The sequence below is a fragment of the Myxine glutinosa genome, chromosome 1, assembly GCF_964187855.1.
Source record: "Myxine glutinosa chromosome 1, kmMyxGlut1.1, whole genome shotgun sequence".
NCBI lineage: Eukaryota > Metazoa > Chordata > Myxini > Myxiniformes > Myxinidae > Myxine > Myxine glutinosa.
Genome location: NC_136261.1, coordinates 391968497 through 391985364, shown reverse-complemented (window position 1 = coordinate 391985364; position 16868 = coordinate 391968497). Strand labels below are relative to the sequence as shown.

Below are 16868 nucleotides of genomic sequence, written 5' to 3'. Positions count from 1 at the left end.
TCGATACACGAGTTCGGGGTTCGGGGGAGAATGCCGGCTTACCTGACGGTCCGATGATGACTTCACCCTTGGAAAATAACTCACAAACGAAAACGGGATTAAAGTTGGTTGGGAAAATAATACAAGGGTTTATTTAATAAATATCGGGACAGGGAAAGGCGATGATAAAACAAAACCCCCTATTGAGCGCTCTTACACACATATTTCGAATACACGATGGGAAGGATAATGAAATAAATGTCTCATCGTGTTGTGGATGCGCTTTATCTGTCTGCAGTGTGTCCTCGTCAAGGATGGTCTGGGATCGAGTGCGTTCGTCCGACGCAGCACTGGTGTTGGTGGGAACTGCCTGGTCGTTGGTGCCGAGCGGCCCTCGGCGCGATCGCTCGTCAGCGCTCCAACCCAAGCCTCGCTCGTCGTTCGTATGTGAATGCAGGGGAAGAGAATCGTCGGCGCTCGTCTCTCTACCCAAGTTCAAAGGCAAGAACAGGTCAAGCAGGAAGGGACAGTCAAGGGAAGGCAAGAGGCAAAGGGAAGAAGAGCTCTGGGCAGAATGCAAGCGGTTTTACTCGCGATCTTCTGACGTCAGCTCGCTTTTCCTCCAACCAGTCCGTCGCTTCTAACCTTCCTTTGTGTGGGCTGTCATGTGTCTTTAACTAGGGAGAGGCTTCCGTCTGGCCACTCTGCCATAAAGCCGAGATTGGTGGAGTGTTGGCAGTGATGGTTGTCCTTCTGGAAGTTTCTCCCATCTCCACACAGGATATCTGGAGCTTAGCCAGAGTGACCATCAGGTTCTTGGTCACCTCTCTTTCCAAGGCCCTTCTCCCCCGATTGCTCAGTTTGGCCGGGTGGCCAGCTCTAGGAAGAGTCCTGGTTGTTCCAAACTTCTTCAATTTAAGAATTATGGAGGCCACTGTGCTCTTGGGAACCTTCAATGCAGCAGAAATGTTTTTGTAGGCTTCCCCAGATATGTGCCTCGACACAACCCTGTCTCTGAGCACTGCAGGCAGTTCCTTCGACCTCTTGGCTTGGTTTTTGCTCTGATATGCATTGTCAGCTGTGAGACCTTATATAGACAGGTGTGTGCCTTTCCAAATCATGTCCAATCTATTGAATTTACCACAGGTGGACTCCAATCAAGGTGTAGAAACATTTCAAAGATGATCAAGAGAAATGGAAGGCACCTGAGCTAAATTTCAAGTGTCATAGCAAAGGGTCTGAATACTTATGTAAATGTGAAATTTCAGTTTTTTCTTTTTCATCAATTTTCAAAACTTTCTAAAATCCTGTTTTCTCTTTGTCATTATGGGGTATTGAGTGTAGATTGATGAGGGAAAAAATGAATTTAAACGATTTCAGCATCAGGGCATTAGACTGCAACATAACAAAATGTGAAAAAAGTGAAGGGGTCTGAATACTTTCTGAATGTACTGTATGTGGTACTAACAGTTGATGAAGCCTTATTTCCAAAGTTAATGGAGTTGAAGTGGTCAGTATCAGAATATGAGAATATCCTCATACCACGCCTTGGTGGACTGCAGACTGCAATGAACTTCTTTTGGGTCATTGGACAGCACATGCAAGACTATTTTTTTTTTTTTTTTTTTTTGTATACTGAATCGAGGCTCGTGAAAGAGCTAACATTTACTTCACAAACAAATCAACCAGACAAACAAAATATATAAAAAGAGGGAGCGGAAGACAAGATGCGGAGAGAAGGGGAAGCACACAAACACAACATTTGAGAGCAGGGAGATGTGTGGAAGTGAGAGGGCTTGGGGGGACGAGGCGTGGGAAGGGGGGGGGGGGGGTTGAAGTATAAAACACAAGGACACCAAGGACTTCCAGGACAGAAGTTGGTATTCCAAAAAAGTGGAATTGGGGTGAAATTAGCCAGGGTAGAAAAGATCAAGGTTTTGAATGGGGGAAGATAAGAGATGGTGGTGAACAGCTGTTTTAAAGACCTGGAGGGTGGAGTGGGATTGAAGAGAGTGAGGGAGTTTGTTCCAGAGGCAGGAGAAAAGAGGAATGAAGTAGTGAAGGTGAGCAGAGAGTCTTGATTTTGGCAGTTTGACCATAAGAGGGTTGCCGTGCGACCTGTAGGAATATTTGCGGGACAGAGCCCAGAGAGAGCTGGGGGGGCAAGGCCAGAGAGGAGTCGGTAGAAGACGGAAAGACCACCAACCTGCCTGCGGTGAGTGAGTGAGAGGCCCTTGGAGTTAGCTTCATCGCGGGAGATTCCAATGATTCTGAATGCTTTGGTTTCAACAGAGTGAAGACGAGCTAGGTGTGAGGCAGGAGCACCAGCCCAGAGGGGAGAGCAGTATTCCATTCAGCTGTGGATGAAAGCCTTGTATGTGGTGAGGAGCTCAGGTGTGCCAAGGAAGGACTTCGCACGACGGAGGATGCCCAGTCGGCGACTGGCTTTGGAGGCCAGATTTGAAATGTGGTTTTCCCAGGAAAGATCATGGCAGATAGTGAGACCCAAAAGCCTGAGTGACAGAACTTCTTGGAGAGGATTATTCAGAAATTGGATGGGAGGGTTGTCCACTCGGTCTTTTCGGAGAGACATCGTAAGAGTGTGAGATTTGTCAGGATTGAAAGACATGTTCCACTTGTTTGCCCAGTCTGTGATTTTGTCCAGGTCTGCAGAGAGTGGATTGCCGATTGCCGAGAGTGGAGGCTGCAGACTGCCGATCTGAGGGATGAAGAATGGTGCGACAGAGAGTAGAGTCATCAGCAAAGAGATACAGAGGATTTTCAAGAGAGTCAGAGAGATCATTGATGAAGACCAGAAAAAGTACAGGGCCCAGAACACTGCCTTGTGGAACTCCAGCCTGAACAGGAAGAGGAGATGAGAGAAACCCATTCAGGCCCACACGTTGACTACGACTAGAGAGGAAGTCAGCCAGCCATGCGTGGAGATTTCCATGAATACCAAAAGAGGAGAGTTTGGTGAGCAGAGCGGGGTGCCAGACCATATCGAAGGCACGTGATATGTCAAGGGAGACTGCTCTAATTTCCTGTTTGGCATTGAGGACCTCCATCCATTGTTGAGAAAGCAGAAGCAGCATGTCCAGAGTAGAGTGTCCACGTCTGAAACCAAATTCATGATCAGAGATCAAGCCATTGGAGAAGAGGAAATATTTCATATCTGAAGCAATGATGGATTCCATGACTTTGCTGATAATTGGGAGAAGGCTGATTGGTCTGTAGGTGCTGGGATCTGTTTTTGCACCTTTTTGTGCAAAGTGGTGATGTTGACAGATTTCCAAGCAGATGGAAGATGACCTTGAGCAAAAGAGAGGGTGAAGAGAACAGAGAGAGGGAGTGAAAGGGTGGAAGAACAGGATTTTCGGACCCGTGGGCTAATGCTGTCAGGTCCAGTTGCAGAATCCGAGTCGAGGGTTGACAGAAACTTTTCCACCTTGTCAGGAGGAAAGGACACAGAGTCCAGGAGCAGCTGGGTACGACTGGGTACGGTGGATACAGAGAGGGATGGGTTTGGGACACAAGATTTAGAGGCAAACACAGAGTTGAGGCATTCAGCTTTTTCACGTGCGGAGTCAGCCGTGTGGCCATTTGAGGTGAGGGAGGGGATGGAGAGGGAACAAACACCAGAAACAGATCTGACCATACACCACCAGGATTTGGAAGAGGGAGGCAGATAAGAGAGTTCGGTCCTGAGAATGGAGAGATATTGTTTCCTTGCTCTCCTGAGGGTGGACACACACTTGTTTCGGGCTTTGTGAAAGGAAATGAGATTTCCTTCCGTTGGATTTGCTTTCCAGGAGACGAAAGCAAGTTGTTTCTGGGCAATAGCCTCACCACAATATTCCGTGTACCATGGACGGGAGGAAGGGTATGACAACTGAAGACGAGATGGGATAAATCTGTGCATGAGAGAGAGCAATTTACTTTGGAAGAATTCCCAGGATGAGTTGATGTCAGAGGCGGTAGAGATGGGAGACCAGTCCAGATGATTGATGGCTGCTTGAAGACCGTGCCAGTTGGCCTGAGTGAAATGCCAGACTCGTCAACGCTGAGGAGGCTCTCCGAGAATGGTCAGAGAGATGTCCACTTTAACAAGCACATGATCAGAAGAGCCGATTGGAGCAGAAGAAGAGCAGCAGACATTTTCAGGGAAGTTAGTCATAACCAAGTCCAGAAGAGCAGATGCTCCGTTGACTGATATCCGGGTCGGGAAATTGACAGATTGTGTCAGTCCCAGTGAGTCACAGAAGTCCTTTGCTGAAGAGCCATGGCTGGTGAGAGATGTACCCACACCCAGCCAACTGGCATGGTGACAGTTGAAATCACCACATATGAGGAAGAGAGAGTTGGGATGGGTAGATAGAAGTTGGTCCATATTCTCAGACAGCGAGATGTAGATGGAGTCATCGCTGTTTGGTGGACGCTACAACACACATATGAACAAAAGGTGTGAGAGAAGGGGAAGCCATAGCCAAAGGTATTCCTGGGGGTGAGGTGGAGAGAGGGCAGTGCAGGGCGAGTGAGGAAGATAGTTTTTAATAAAGATAGCAACCCCACCTCCAGTACGAGGCTCAGGTCTATCATACCGGAGGAGGGAGTAACCTGGGAGAGATACCAAGGAATCAGAGACATCATGAGGGAGGAAAGTTTCTGTTAAGCAGATCACGTCTGGTTTGTCAGAAGCAACCTGTATGGAGAGATCAGACAAGTTTGAGCGAAGGCCCCGGATGTTTGAGGTCCATACTGTTAAGGAAGAGGAAGGGGGAGCATCGGATACAGAACAGGGGGGGGGGGGGAGCGGTTGGGTAAGATGTGGAAGAGGAGGAAGAGGTAGGGAGAGCTGTTGAAGGTGTGTCAGAGATTACAGAATAGCTTGGAGAAAGGGAAGAATGGGGCGGACAAAAGGTTTGATGGTGATTGGGAGAGGCGCAGTGAGGTGTTATTTGACGAGGGGCAGAGCGAGGCAGAAGGTTGAGGGAGATGAAGGTGAAAGTTGGAAGGGGGAAGAAGCGGGGAGGACGCTTTGAGGAGGAGGGGTGAGAGGGCAGTCTAGGAGGGGAGGAGCGAGGGAGAGTCTTGGAGGGGAGGGGTGTGGGGGGAGATTTGAAAGGAATGGGTGATGGGGATGATTTGGAGGGGAGGGGCAAGGGGGTAGATTTAGAGGGGAGGGGTGATGGGGAAGTTTTGGATGGGAGGGGTGATGGGGAAGTTTTGGAGGGAAGGAGTGATGGGGAAGATTTGGAGGGGAGGGGCAAGGGGGAAGATTTGAAAGGGATGGGTGATGGGGAAGATTTGGAGGGGAGGGGCAAAGGGGTAGATTTGGAGGGGAGGGGTGATGGGGAAGTTTTGAAGGGGAGGGGTGATGGGGAAGATTTGGAGTGAAGGGGTGATGGGGAAGTTTTGGAGGGAAGGGGTGATGGGGAAGATTTGGAGGGGAGGGGTGATGGGGAAGATTTGGAGGGGAGGGGTGAGATTGGATTTTGAAAAGTGTACGATTAATGGGAAACGAACATTTATTGCAAAATGAGTTTCTTGAGACATTCGAGTCAAAAATACATTTGAGGACGCTGGAGGGAGGATGGAGTGCTGGAGAGTTTAGGGAATGAATGAAAGATGCACTATAAGAGATGGAATTTTTTTTTGGAATGAATAGATTTGGTGAGCAAGTCGAAAGCATCCTTTTATAGAAGAAGAAGAAAAAGGTGTTATAGAATATGACAGAATACAGGTCTTCAGGGGACAGATTAGACATTTTTTAACAACGTGATCACGTGATCACAAACAACGTGGTCGAAGAACGAACGAACAAATAAGAACGAATAAACGAATAAGAACAGAAGGAAAAAAATTTTTTTTTTTTTGGAGGAGATTTGAAAACAAGGAAGTATGGGGTGAAAAGACCGTGAAAAACAGAGACCGGAAAGTAATTGCAGCGCGATCGGAGAACCGCTGAGACAAAAACAAAGCCTCAAGCCAAGGTCGGACACGGTAGCCTAGTACTACACTTAGGCCTCAGAATACGCGATATGAAAGACCGACGATTCTGTACACAGGTATGAAAAACCAACACCAAGAATACTATTAAAGACACCCCAATAGGTACATACACCGAGAGAAAGAAACAGTTTCGACAAAAACACAATTGTGAAAAGTTACTTAACTTCGAAAGCGAGCGCGCATGGACAGCTTTGAAGAGACGAGACCTCCAATCTTGCACATGCGCAGATGAAGCCAACTGATGGCAACTCTGGTTTAACTGATGAGTGGATTGAAACTGGAATTCTAGGAGCCAATGCAGCAAGGCATGTCATGGGAGGCAAAGCATATGCACGTGCTATCAGAATTCACAAGATCACATACCAGGCCCTGTGGCAGCTACTTCTTCCTCAACTCTACAGTTACTTAGATGAACATGATCAAGAGTTGAAAGACAAACTTCAGAGCACTATGCAATCCAGCAACTATGATTTTGCAGAGCTGCTGAACATACAATCATAAACATGAGATTGTCATATGCAGGTGCACCACAGCCTGTCAAAGCAACAACTGCAGCTGTAGGAAAGGGAAGCTCCCTTGCACTTGTTACGGATTCGTCACTTCCGTTGTTGTGGTTCTCATCCACTGTGAACATTTTTGGTTCCATGTACTATGATTGTTTTCAAAAGGTTTATTGTTTATGAACTGTTTTCTGTTATTGTTTATTGTTTATGAACTATTATTGTTTATGAACTGTTTTCAAAAGGTGAAAAAGTTAGTGTTAAAAGAAACCGGATCGGGAACCGGACGACGAAGAGGAGGAGGAGAAAAAGGAGGCGGAGCAGGTTTGGTTTGACAAGAAAGCCTAGCTGCTTTGAGACCTGGAGGAGACGCTGGCGAACGGGGGTCACGAGTGAACTTTGGGTTTCCTAGGAAAGGGATTCCTAGGACAGAGTTGTTATCGCTGTGACAGATAAACCTGCGTGTCAGGTTTTGCGGTTGATTCCGAAGAGAATCGTTGTTTGAGGGCATTTACGCCTCGAGTACGGGGCCCGCTGGACGTTTTTCCCTCGCGCCCGATTTCGCATCGCTCTGGGCTTTTCGCCTCGCTTCAACCATTTCACAGCATCCAGACGTTAACCTGGTGTGTGTGTGTAACGTGGATTTTGAGTGGGAATTTGCGGTTCGCCGTAAAGGGAGCCGTTGAACGTCCATACCCGAAGGTGTGATTTCCCAGTCGCCTTTTGAGGATACTTTTGCCCCTCTTTGGCAGTGTGACTGTCAACCGAACGGGATTCTGGTCTCAATATGACATCGTTCTGACGATCACTGGAGCATGGATCATCTGAGGCTTGATGCCGGGATAGAGACATTGGGAATGTTCTTTTCGCTCACTTGGAGCACAGTGAGTTATATTGTATGAAACTGATGGTACCATCACAGGAATGATATTGTTGCAGTTTTTAGAACCTTCACATGTAAATTTAGTATTAAAATTCCCTTATAAATATAGCCCTGTGTACATTTCCCCTTAATTGGCTGTTAATTGAAATGATTGCACCTTAGTTAGTCCATGTACAAGCACGTTGCGAATCATAGGACTTCTCTATAGTTATTTCATTATTATGTGTTTTTAGGTAAGGCTATGTGCCCAATAATGGACTCTGCGTTGCATCAAATCAAATAAGATAGATCCCTTGTAATACCCCCATGGCCTCCTAAAAACGCCAGTGCGGCTGCATTCGCCTCTCCTGCTTTGGCTCGGTTCTCAGCGCCTCAGACTCCATTGCCCACGGGGCCATCTCGGAGAAGAAGGGGGAGGAGCTGCTGAATTACGGGAGTGGCATCACCTCGTCACCAAAGGTGGAGTCAGCCAGCCCCTACCAGCCAACCAGGATTCAGTGGGCGTGGCTTGAGAGGGCATGGAAAGAAAGATCGACCAGGTTCGTGAAGGTGTCCTGGGGGTGGTAATAAAACCCTGCATGCGCAGCCCCACCGGCAGATGAGTGAGGGAGCACGAACGCAGTTCAGTGAAGAGACGCGCATCCTGCGGAGGTACGAGAGAGATGCATAAGGCAGGAGAGACCGAGCTGCGTAAAGCCCCGATACGCCGCTTCGAGCAGCCCCTGCTGTGTGAACTCGAGTGCGGGAAGTTGGCGGCTGCTCGCCTCCAGCCCTGCCGTTCCGCACAGACCTTTCTCCTCCCTCGTCCAGCCATTCCTGCATGCAATCCCATTTGTGTACGTGAGTTTGTTTTGTTTGTTTGTCCCTGGGAATAAGTTAAGCTTGTATTAAGGATTGCACTGTCTTCTTCTTCTTCTGTATATTACTTTTATTTCTTTTCCTCTTTGGTTTTGGTGTGTAAACAATAGTTAATAAATCCCTGTTCCTCCTTACTTTGGCTTCTACCTCATCCGGTCGCTTTAGTGATTTCCCCATTGAGTACTTGTGGCACGATTTTCGGCCAACGCTTTATAAGAAGGTTTAGTCTGCCGATAACGGCTCGGATTCCGGATTGCTCAACCGCTCGGCAAATTACCATTTTGTCCGGGATTCGAGCGGGGCCATCCACCTGCTTTGTGGAGGGATTGGCGGAGGTGTCTGGGAAACCCTTGACCAATCACCTCAGCCAATCCCACCCCACAAGGGAGCGGGATAGTTCCAGGGACGGAGACGGCCAGCTTAACAAGACAAGGAGCTTAATCCCCCCCCCCCCCCCCTTGCTAACGGGAGTGCCGTACTCCGGTTCCGTAACAATATATTGGTTGTACAATTGATTACTATTGTTTTTGTGCTGTTATTTTTGTGTGACCTGAATACAATACTTGTTTGTTGGTAACAATTGGTGTGGTTTCACCATTGATCTTTGACACACAGAATAACACATCTTTCTGCCGTGACTCCTCTTGGGGCTCGGAGGCACACCGTGACCGCGGTTTGGGGAGGAGCATGTAACACACTGGAGGATGCGTTTGTGCATATGGACAAGAAGAATGCAGAAACAGAAGAGACTAGGACTTACTCAGAGTAAGAATGAATACCAAAGCAATGAGTGGATGGACAGAAAGGAGGAACAATTAATCATGATTTTGTGTGCTTATTTCAAGAAATAGTAATACAAAACACACTACTGTTCTACAGAACAAAGCAAGGTGTTGGTTTTCCAGAACAACTGTTTCCAATATTGACCTTTTGTATCCATGTGCACGTGCACAAGTGTGACAAGCATGTGCACGGGATTTTTCCCAGAAGAATGAGTGGTCGCATTCGCTTGTATGAGTTAAAATGAGCGAGTTTTGTTTTCACGTTTGGGCCAGTTTTACATGTTGTATCCCTAAGGAATAAAACGAACGTTTTCCTGGCTTACAATTTTATTTGAAGTCACACATGCCTCAAAATACACTCACCTATATGGAATTGAACGCTGAATCCGAAAATGTAAGTGAATTGCCTTTTTTTTTTTTTTTTACATTATCTTCCATATTTATATCTCTGAAGGAGCTGTGCTCCAACGCGAGTCGAAAGGATTGACGCGACCAAAGACGGAAATTCGTCCGAGTTGGTTTATTACACGTATCAAACTCGGGTACTCTGAAAAGCCCGTTTATCGGGCAGCAATATATATACACATTTATGCCGGAGCGTTTGCCCGGGAAAAGCGAGATCGGGCATGCCCGGGTGTCAACGGCGAGTCCTGGAAAGGCGAGTCTGGACCTGCCCGGGCATACTGGACGAGGCCTGGCAAGTCGAGGCTGGGCGTGCCCGGGCGCTCTGGGCGAGCCCTGAAAAGGCGAGAGCGGGCATGCCCGGGCGTTCTGGGCGAGCCCTGGAAAGGCGAGAGCGGGCATGCCCGGGAAAGACGAGACCGGGCGTGCCCGGGAGGTTCGGGCGTGCCCGGGAACAGCGAGTCCGGGCATGCCCAGGAGAGGCGCATCTGGGCCCGTCCGGGTGAGCCTGGCATGGCGATTGCGCCCTGGCCGCGTCCTGGCAGGTGCAAGGCGATTGTGTACATCCAGCGGGAACCGCTACATCTCTATATATAAATAAAGGAGTGTCTGTGTGTGTGTGTGTGTGTGTGTGTGTGTGTGTGTGTGTGTGTGTGTGTGTGTCTGGATGTTCGCTTATAACTCAAGAACTACACATCGGAGAAAAGTTTTAGACACAGATTTGGAATCAGCATAAAATCGTTTTATTTTAATATCAATGGTTTAAAAAAACCGCGCCAGCTGCAATTCCATGGTGTAGTTTGTGGCGGCGCTAGACGTTTGGGGTGTATTGCAATGGTTTGTCGCATTTGGCTGTGAGTCCAGAATAGCTCCCATTTCCTTGTCCTTCCACTTTTATTTTGATTCTTCTGTTACAACGCCTTCCTTATCTACCTTATATCCCCCCGACGAGGCCTCTACATAATTTCATGCGGCAGAATTTCGTGCATTTTGAGTGAAAGAAGTGAGATGAAATTGTAGGAAGAAGAAGAGGCGCGGTCACTGTGGAGCTCTCGATCGTGAGTGGAAATGGCGGGAATTGCGTTTGTATCTCAAAGTAAAGGATCTGCATTCATTTCTGAACATGCATTGGTGGATTGTTATACATCTGCATTATTTTTCATTAAAAAAACTTTATGTTAAACTTGAAGGCTCCAAGCACGGACTATATATATAGCCCTCATTGAGGTAAAAATAAAAGTAAAAAGCCTGCTATCGCTTGCCAAGCTAGGCGTTCCCCCCTCCCCCTCCCCTGCCCCCCTCCCCCCTCTCCCTCCCCTTCCCCCTCTCCCTCCCCCCTCCCCCCCACATCCCGCCCTCCCCCTCTCCCCGCCCCCCCTCCCCCTCTCCCCGCCCCTCTCCCTCCCCCCACCCCGCTCACCTCCCCCCTTTGCACAAATGAAAATTCACAGAAAATAAGAAAAATGTCCGCTAGAAGGGGGCTGCAATTCCCACCCATGGGAATACCCTTAAACTGTTGAAACATAATCCCACAAAAGTATTAAACAAAATAAAATTAACAGCATCCTTAAACTTCTGCTTATCAAAACAATGAAAACCTGAGTATTTATTTTTTGAAAAGAATGTTCCATCAAACCTGACACATAAAAGCTTATTAAAAGAGCTAAAAACCACGTCAATTATTTTGAAGAGTGAATCCCTTACTTGTGCTAAATCCAAATTTGTATATGAAGTTGAAAAATCAAAAACCTCAACTGACTTGATATTGAAGCATCCATTCCTATCTAAGAACTCCAAAGTAGAATTAATGCTCCAGAAAGTGTTCACACCAGAATTCTTCTCAATTGCCAAACAATATTTCCTGAACTGTTCCCTAACAACTTTTAATCCTCAGTTAACTATAACCAAAAACTGTTCGATGGTACATTGCCTGGAACCAGCAAAAAAACCTATACTTGTGTGGGATCATATGAAACATTGGGATCCAGAAAATCCAAGGAATACAAAGATTCACCTCTTTACATTTATTTAACACTGTAATTATTAACGAAAACTTCCTGATGCTCAGACATAATATAATATCCTGGAGCGACTCATGACAAGGAACATTCGTGCTATTTCCTATGCTCGTGAAGGCAACCGTATCGAAGCCTAACTCTCTTAATAAAACCTCCACAAAATCATTCGCAGCCTTATCCGCTGGAGCTGTGACGTATCTATCATGCAGATCCTGAATATCTTTACGAACACTCGCCTTGTCCAACACTGGTTTAGACCGACCCAGTGAAAGCAAGCCCCGACTACTAAAAAACTTAATCCTATTTTCCAGGACTTCCCCAACTCTGTTAAACCATGCATTGAAAGTGTTTACAGATAACTTAAACTTGTAATTTTAACTTGGCAGCAATCAGTGATGGCATGAAGTGCAGTCATGTCATGATGGTATATGCCATACAAGGCTTTCAACTGGTTTGATGAACAGCTCGCTGTTTGCTCAAGGTTACTTGTGGGGGATATGGACAACTCCAAACTCTCCGCTGACTGATATAATTGATCATAATGGAGCATTACATATTGTTATGAATTTGGGGTAGGGGGTAATATATAAATTTAGGGATATCTGTATAGGTAGGTGTCTGGCTGTCGTAATAGGGAACCTCACCTGTAATAAGTTCTGTTAAAGGCAGTTTGTCGGATTAAGGTGTGTCTTCATCCCCATTATGAGGAATGGGGCCTGATAAATAGTTTTAGAGAATAAGGATAAGACCCCTGTGTGTGAAACCTGGTGATCACACCTGTGTCCCTGATGGCAACGCACTCTTGTAGACATTAGATAGGCCCATCAGTGCACCACATTAATTAAATCCCCTCCCCACCCCCCTTTACAATGACTGACGATAAAACTGACTCGAAGAAACAAGCAGGAAGGGGCCACGCAGTGGTACACCATGGCGATCAAGCATTGACCAGGCAGGCTGGGAGCCATGCCCAGTACTAGTGATTGGCCAGTGGAGGAGCGAGCAACAAACACCACACCGATTGGTAGAGTAGGGGAGGACATGTGATTGGTCAAAGGAAGGGCAGAGAGCTGCTCCGTGATTGGGGGTGAGAAAGGTAAAGGAGCGACACACTGATTGGCCACCAACCGATGAGACCACGACCAATCAGTGCAGAAGGCGCGAACGAATGACCAACAAGCTACACACTGGTTGGAGGGCAAGCGCCAGTGACGAAAAAGGGCGTGAAAGGCGACAAGTAAGCGACGCACTGGTTGGAGGGGGAGCGAGCTGACGTCAGGAGACCACCAGTAAAACCGCTCGCTCGCCAACATTTTGAGCTTCTCTTCCCTTGTTCTCTCATCCCTGGTTCCTTGCTGCCCGGAGCTCTTCCCTTTGCCTTTTGCTCTGGACTGTCCCTTCGTGCTGGACCTGTTCTTGCCTTTGGACTTTGGTGGAGAGACCAGTGCCGACGATCATCCTCCCCTGTTGTTCGTGCTCCTGGTGCCTGCGTGCTGTGTGGTGCGGGACGGCCCGTGCAGAGAGGTGTGTTCGCATCACACCCGAGCGGTTTCTGCCAAGCGGAGCTGCGTCCGGACATGAGCTTGAGGCCTGGATGACAGCAGACAGACAAGACGCACCACATTCCACAACATGACGAGACATTTATTTTATTCATCCTCTCCCATTGTTTCGTATCTGAAGTCTGTGCGGGGACGTCCTAACTTAGGTTTTAGTTTCTTCCGTCGCGTTTCCTTGTTCTCGGTTTCGTTAATAAATATTTCTTGTTATACATTTTACCTCCGTCTCGGGTCGAGTTCATAATTTGCAGGGAGAAGACATCGTCGGGGCCGAAAAGGTAAGTGTGGCATCCTCCCCCAATCTCCCGGCCCGTGTATCGATCTGCCATTGATTTGAGGAAATGCCTCCATTAAAGCTCGATTCATCCGTGGTGACGCTCGGTCTTAACAGGGAAAACCACATGACAACTGGAGTCAAGGAGTGAGATACGGACCCAACGGACAACTTTTTGTCCATGGGCGAGATCGACAGGGTCGGGCGTACATCGCGCCCGGCATTCGGACGCAAAAAATTTCATAGTCGGAGGTGCTATAAAAGATTTTTTAGTCAATTGGTGTGTGCGAAATTGCGGTTCGAAAATTTAAATTCTTCTTTTATCCTTGAGGTAAAATACGCAAGCGTGAAACGTGTTAGCCAACGGGGCAATGGCGGACGCCGACCTGGATGCGCGTGAGGGAAATGCCGTTGGAATTGGAAGTGGGCCGAATGCTGGGGAAAACAATAGTGATGGAGCTTTCCCCACTGTCAAGACGGTCCCGAACGCTTTCCAGGTCGAGATGATGAGTTTTTTGAAGGGAATGAGGAATGACATGAATGCCCATTATGAACAAATGAATAGCAAACTGGATGCCCAGATTGAACAATTTAAGGAATGGACGAATGAATCAAAGGAAGAACTAAATAATTGTGCTGATGGGCCACAGGAGCAGGGAATTGTAATGGGAATCAAATTAAAAAGGGAGACTGCATGTTTGGAGGTGAATGGGGAATGTGAAGATTTTAATGAGGAATGTTGGATACATGAAGGCCTGGGAAGTTATCGGGGCCGGGTGGATGTCACAACACAGCGACTGGGGGATGGATTGGGATCCTTGCTGCATAAGTGCAGTTGTGCAGAGCAAGAGGTATTGGGGGTCCGTGTGGTGGAACCGGACCGGGTGTGTAATGATGGAGGCCTGTGGGGGCCAGAAATGATTGATGTGAATAATGAGCATGATGTGAGACAGCGGTTGGGGACTTGGGAAACTGGGACAGTCCCATGGAGGACAAGGTTGACCAGGTCCAAAGGAGTTTGTGGGTTGAGGTGAGTTGGTCCGGGGAGGAGGTTGAACTGACTGAGAAGACCCTCACCATGCACACCAATTGGGTACCAGAGGCTCTGAAATTGAATAACCAGCAGGGGGAGTGTGTTGGCTCCGAGCTAGATTTGGACCTGGGAGAGTCAGGAGATAGAGCCTCGGAGAATTTAATCCCCGTAGGGAATTTGGAACAGCTGCAGGGAGGGGCAGAACAACCTGGAGGGGTTGTTACCTGCAGCTGCGGGTTGGCATGGGAAATCCTAATTTTTAAAATAAAAAAGAAATTTATGTTTAAATGGGAATTTGATTTGGCACAGCCTTGGAGGGAGTTGGTCCCCGGGCTGTGGAATATTGACCAGGAGAGGTCATTGGGGATGGCTTTGGGGAAAATTTGCCCCTTTCAAAATTTGGGTATGCCAGCCAGCTGGGGGGCTGTGCTGGCGAGATTTGGACGTGGGGTTCGACCATGGGTGTCATGATACGACCTGCGCCCCACGGGGGGTCTGGTGGAGTGTGGCGTCCCTTGTCCATCGGGGTGCCGCCCGAGCAGTTGGCTCGGGCAGGTAAGGTCACCGGACCCTGGTGGGGGTTACTATCTCCAGGGTGGTCTGAGGTGGTTTCTCATGTGCACAAGTTTGTGTGGCAAGGGTGCCTGGAGGGCGTGAATGGTGTTGGTGTCCTGTTTTCTGAGGAGTTTGTAGACAGTGTGGTGAGTGTGATTAGAGTGAGTGATAGGTTGATGATGGTGAAAATGATGATTGGAAAGCTCTTGGTGAACGACATCTCGGGATATGCTCCGCAGGTTGGTCGAAGCGATGAAGAGAAGGACAAGTTCTGGTGTGCGATAGAGAAGCTGATGGAAAACGTGAAAGATGAGGAAGTTGTTGTGGTAGGAGAAGACCTAAATGGACATGTGGGAAGGAGTATGGATGGTTTTGACGGAGTTCATGGGGGTTACGGATATGGTGTGAGAAATGGAGAAGGTGAAAGGATTTTGGAGTTTGCTGATGGAGCTGATTTGTTGATTTTTAATACTCAGTTCCAGAAAGAGGATAATAAGCTTGTTACATACACGTCAGGTGGGTCGACGACAACCGTTGACTACCTGATGGTGCGTAGGCGAGAGAGGGGGCACCTCCGGGACACAAAGGTGATCCCAGGGGAGGAGGCTGTTTCACAGCACCACTTGGTTGTCTGCGACGTAAGGGTGAAAGGTGCGAGGAGAGCTCGGCGGGTGAAGTACCAACCGAGAATGAAGGTGTGGAGGTTGAAAGAGGTGACAGTAAGGGAGGCATTAAAAGAGAGGCTGAGTAGGGTCAAGGATGATGTGGTTGAGCTTGAAAGTGGTTGGATGTCAATGAAAGCTAGTCTGCTGGGAGCCGTTGGTGAGGTATGTGGATGGGCAAAAGGACCACCGAGGCACTCGGAAACATGGTGGTGGGATGATGAAGTTGGAAAGAGGATTGACGAGAAGAGGAAGAAGTTCAAGGAGTGGCAGAAGGCGAACGGTACGGGAGCAGAAACAGCAGAGCATGGAAGTTATAAGGCAGCCAGGAAGGCTGCAAAGAAAGAGGTAGCAAAGGCGCAGGAGGCATGTAGGAAAATGTTCGGAGAACGCTTGGATTCGGAAGAGGGTCAGAAAGCAGTATTCAGGATTGCAAAGCAGGTAGCGAAAGAGAGGTGTGATGTGATGGGGGTGAGTTGCTTGAAGGAAGAAGTAGGACAAATCGTTGTCGACCCAGATGGAATTAAAGGAAGATGGAAAAGATATATGGAAATGCTGTTGAATACAGAGAATGAATGGGATGGCAACATCGAGAGTAACCCAGTTTTACGACTGGCAGCGAAGATAACTGAGAAGGAAGTTGAGGAAGCGTTAAAAGCAATGAAGGGTAGAAAAGCGGGAGGGCCGACGGGAGTTGTGGGAGATATGTTGAAGGCAGCAGGAAGTTGGGGTGTGAAGAGAATGACAGAGATCTGTAATTTGGTGGTGAAAGAAGGCCGCATTCCAGTGGATTGGGAACTGAGTACCCTCGTCCCTCTATACAAGGGGAAAGGTGACCCTCTGGACTGTGGCTCGTACCAAGCGATAAAGTTATTGGAGCATGGAATGAAGGTATTGGAAAGGGTGTTGGAGAGGAGGATAAGGAAGAAAGACAAGATCGACGAAATGCAGTTTGGATTCATGCCAGGAAGAGGAACGACAGACGCACTTTTTATTGTGAGGCAGTTGCAGGAGAAGTACATGGAGAACAGGAAGAAGTTGTTTCTTGGGTTTGTTGATCTGGAGAAAGCATTTGATTGGGTTCCACGCAAAGTATTGACATGGGCATTGAGGAAGTTAGGAGTGGAGGAATGGTTGATCAGAGTAGTGATGGCAATGTACAAAAGAGCCCGCACAGCTGTAAGGACGAAGGACGGGAACAGTGGTGAGTTTGAGGTGAAGGTGGGAGTGCATCAGGGGTCGGTACTAAGTCCACTACTATTTGTAGCTGTGATGGAGGTGCTGGCTCAGAACGTAAAGGAGGGTTTACCATGGGAGTTGTTGTATGCAGATGATCTGGTGTTGATTGCGG

At 47.9% G+C, this 16868-nt stretch overlaps 2 protein-coding genes across 2 annotated transcripts in view; both read right to left on the bottom strand.

The window, feature by feature from the left end:
* The window catches only part of LOC144889573 (uncharacterized), a 113875-nt gene that overhangs the window by 79833 nt on the left and 17174 nt on the right, over positions 1 to 16868 (bottom strand). The gene's annotated exons all lie outside the window — the stretch shown is intronic.
* Positions 10890 to 16868, bottom strand: part of LOC137416446 (uncharacterized) — a 32204-nt gene continuing 26225 nt past the window's right edge. Inside the window, exon 5 of the mRNA XM_078770294.1 lies at positions 10890 to 13024. The gene's annotated coding sequence lies outside the window, so the exon portion shown is untranslated. The remainder of the gene's footprint in view (positions 13025 to 16868) is intronic.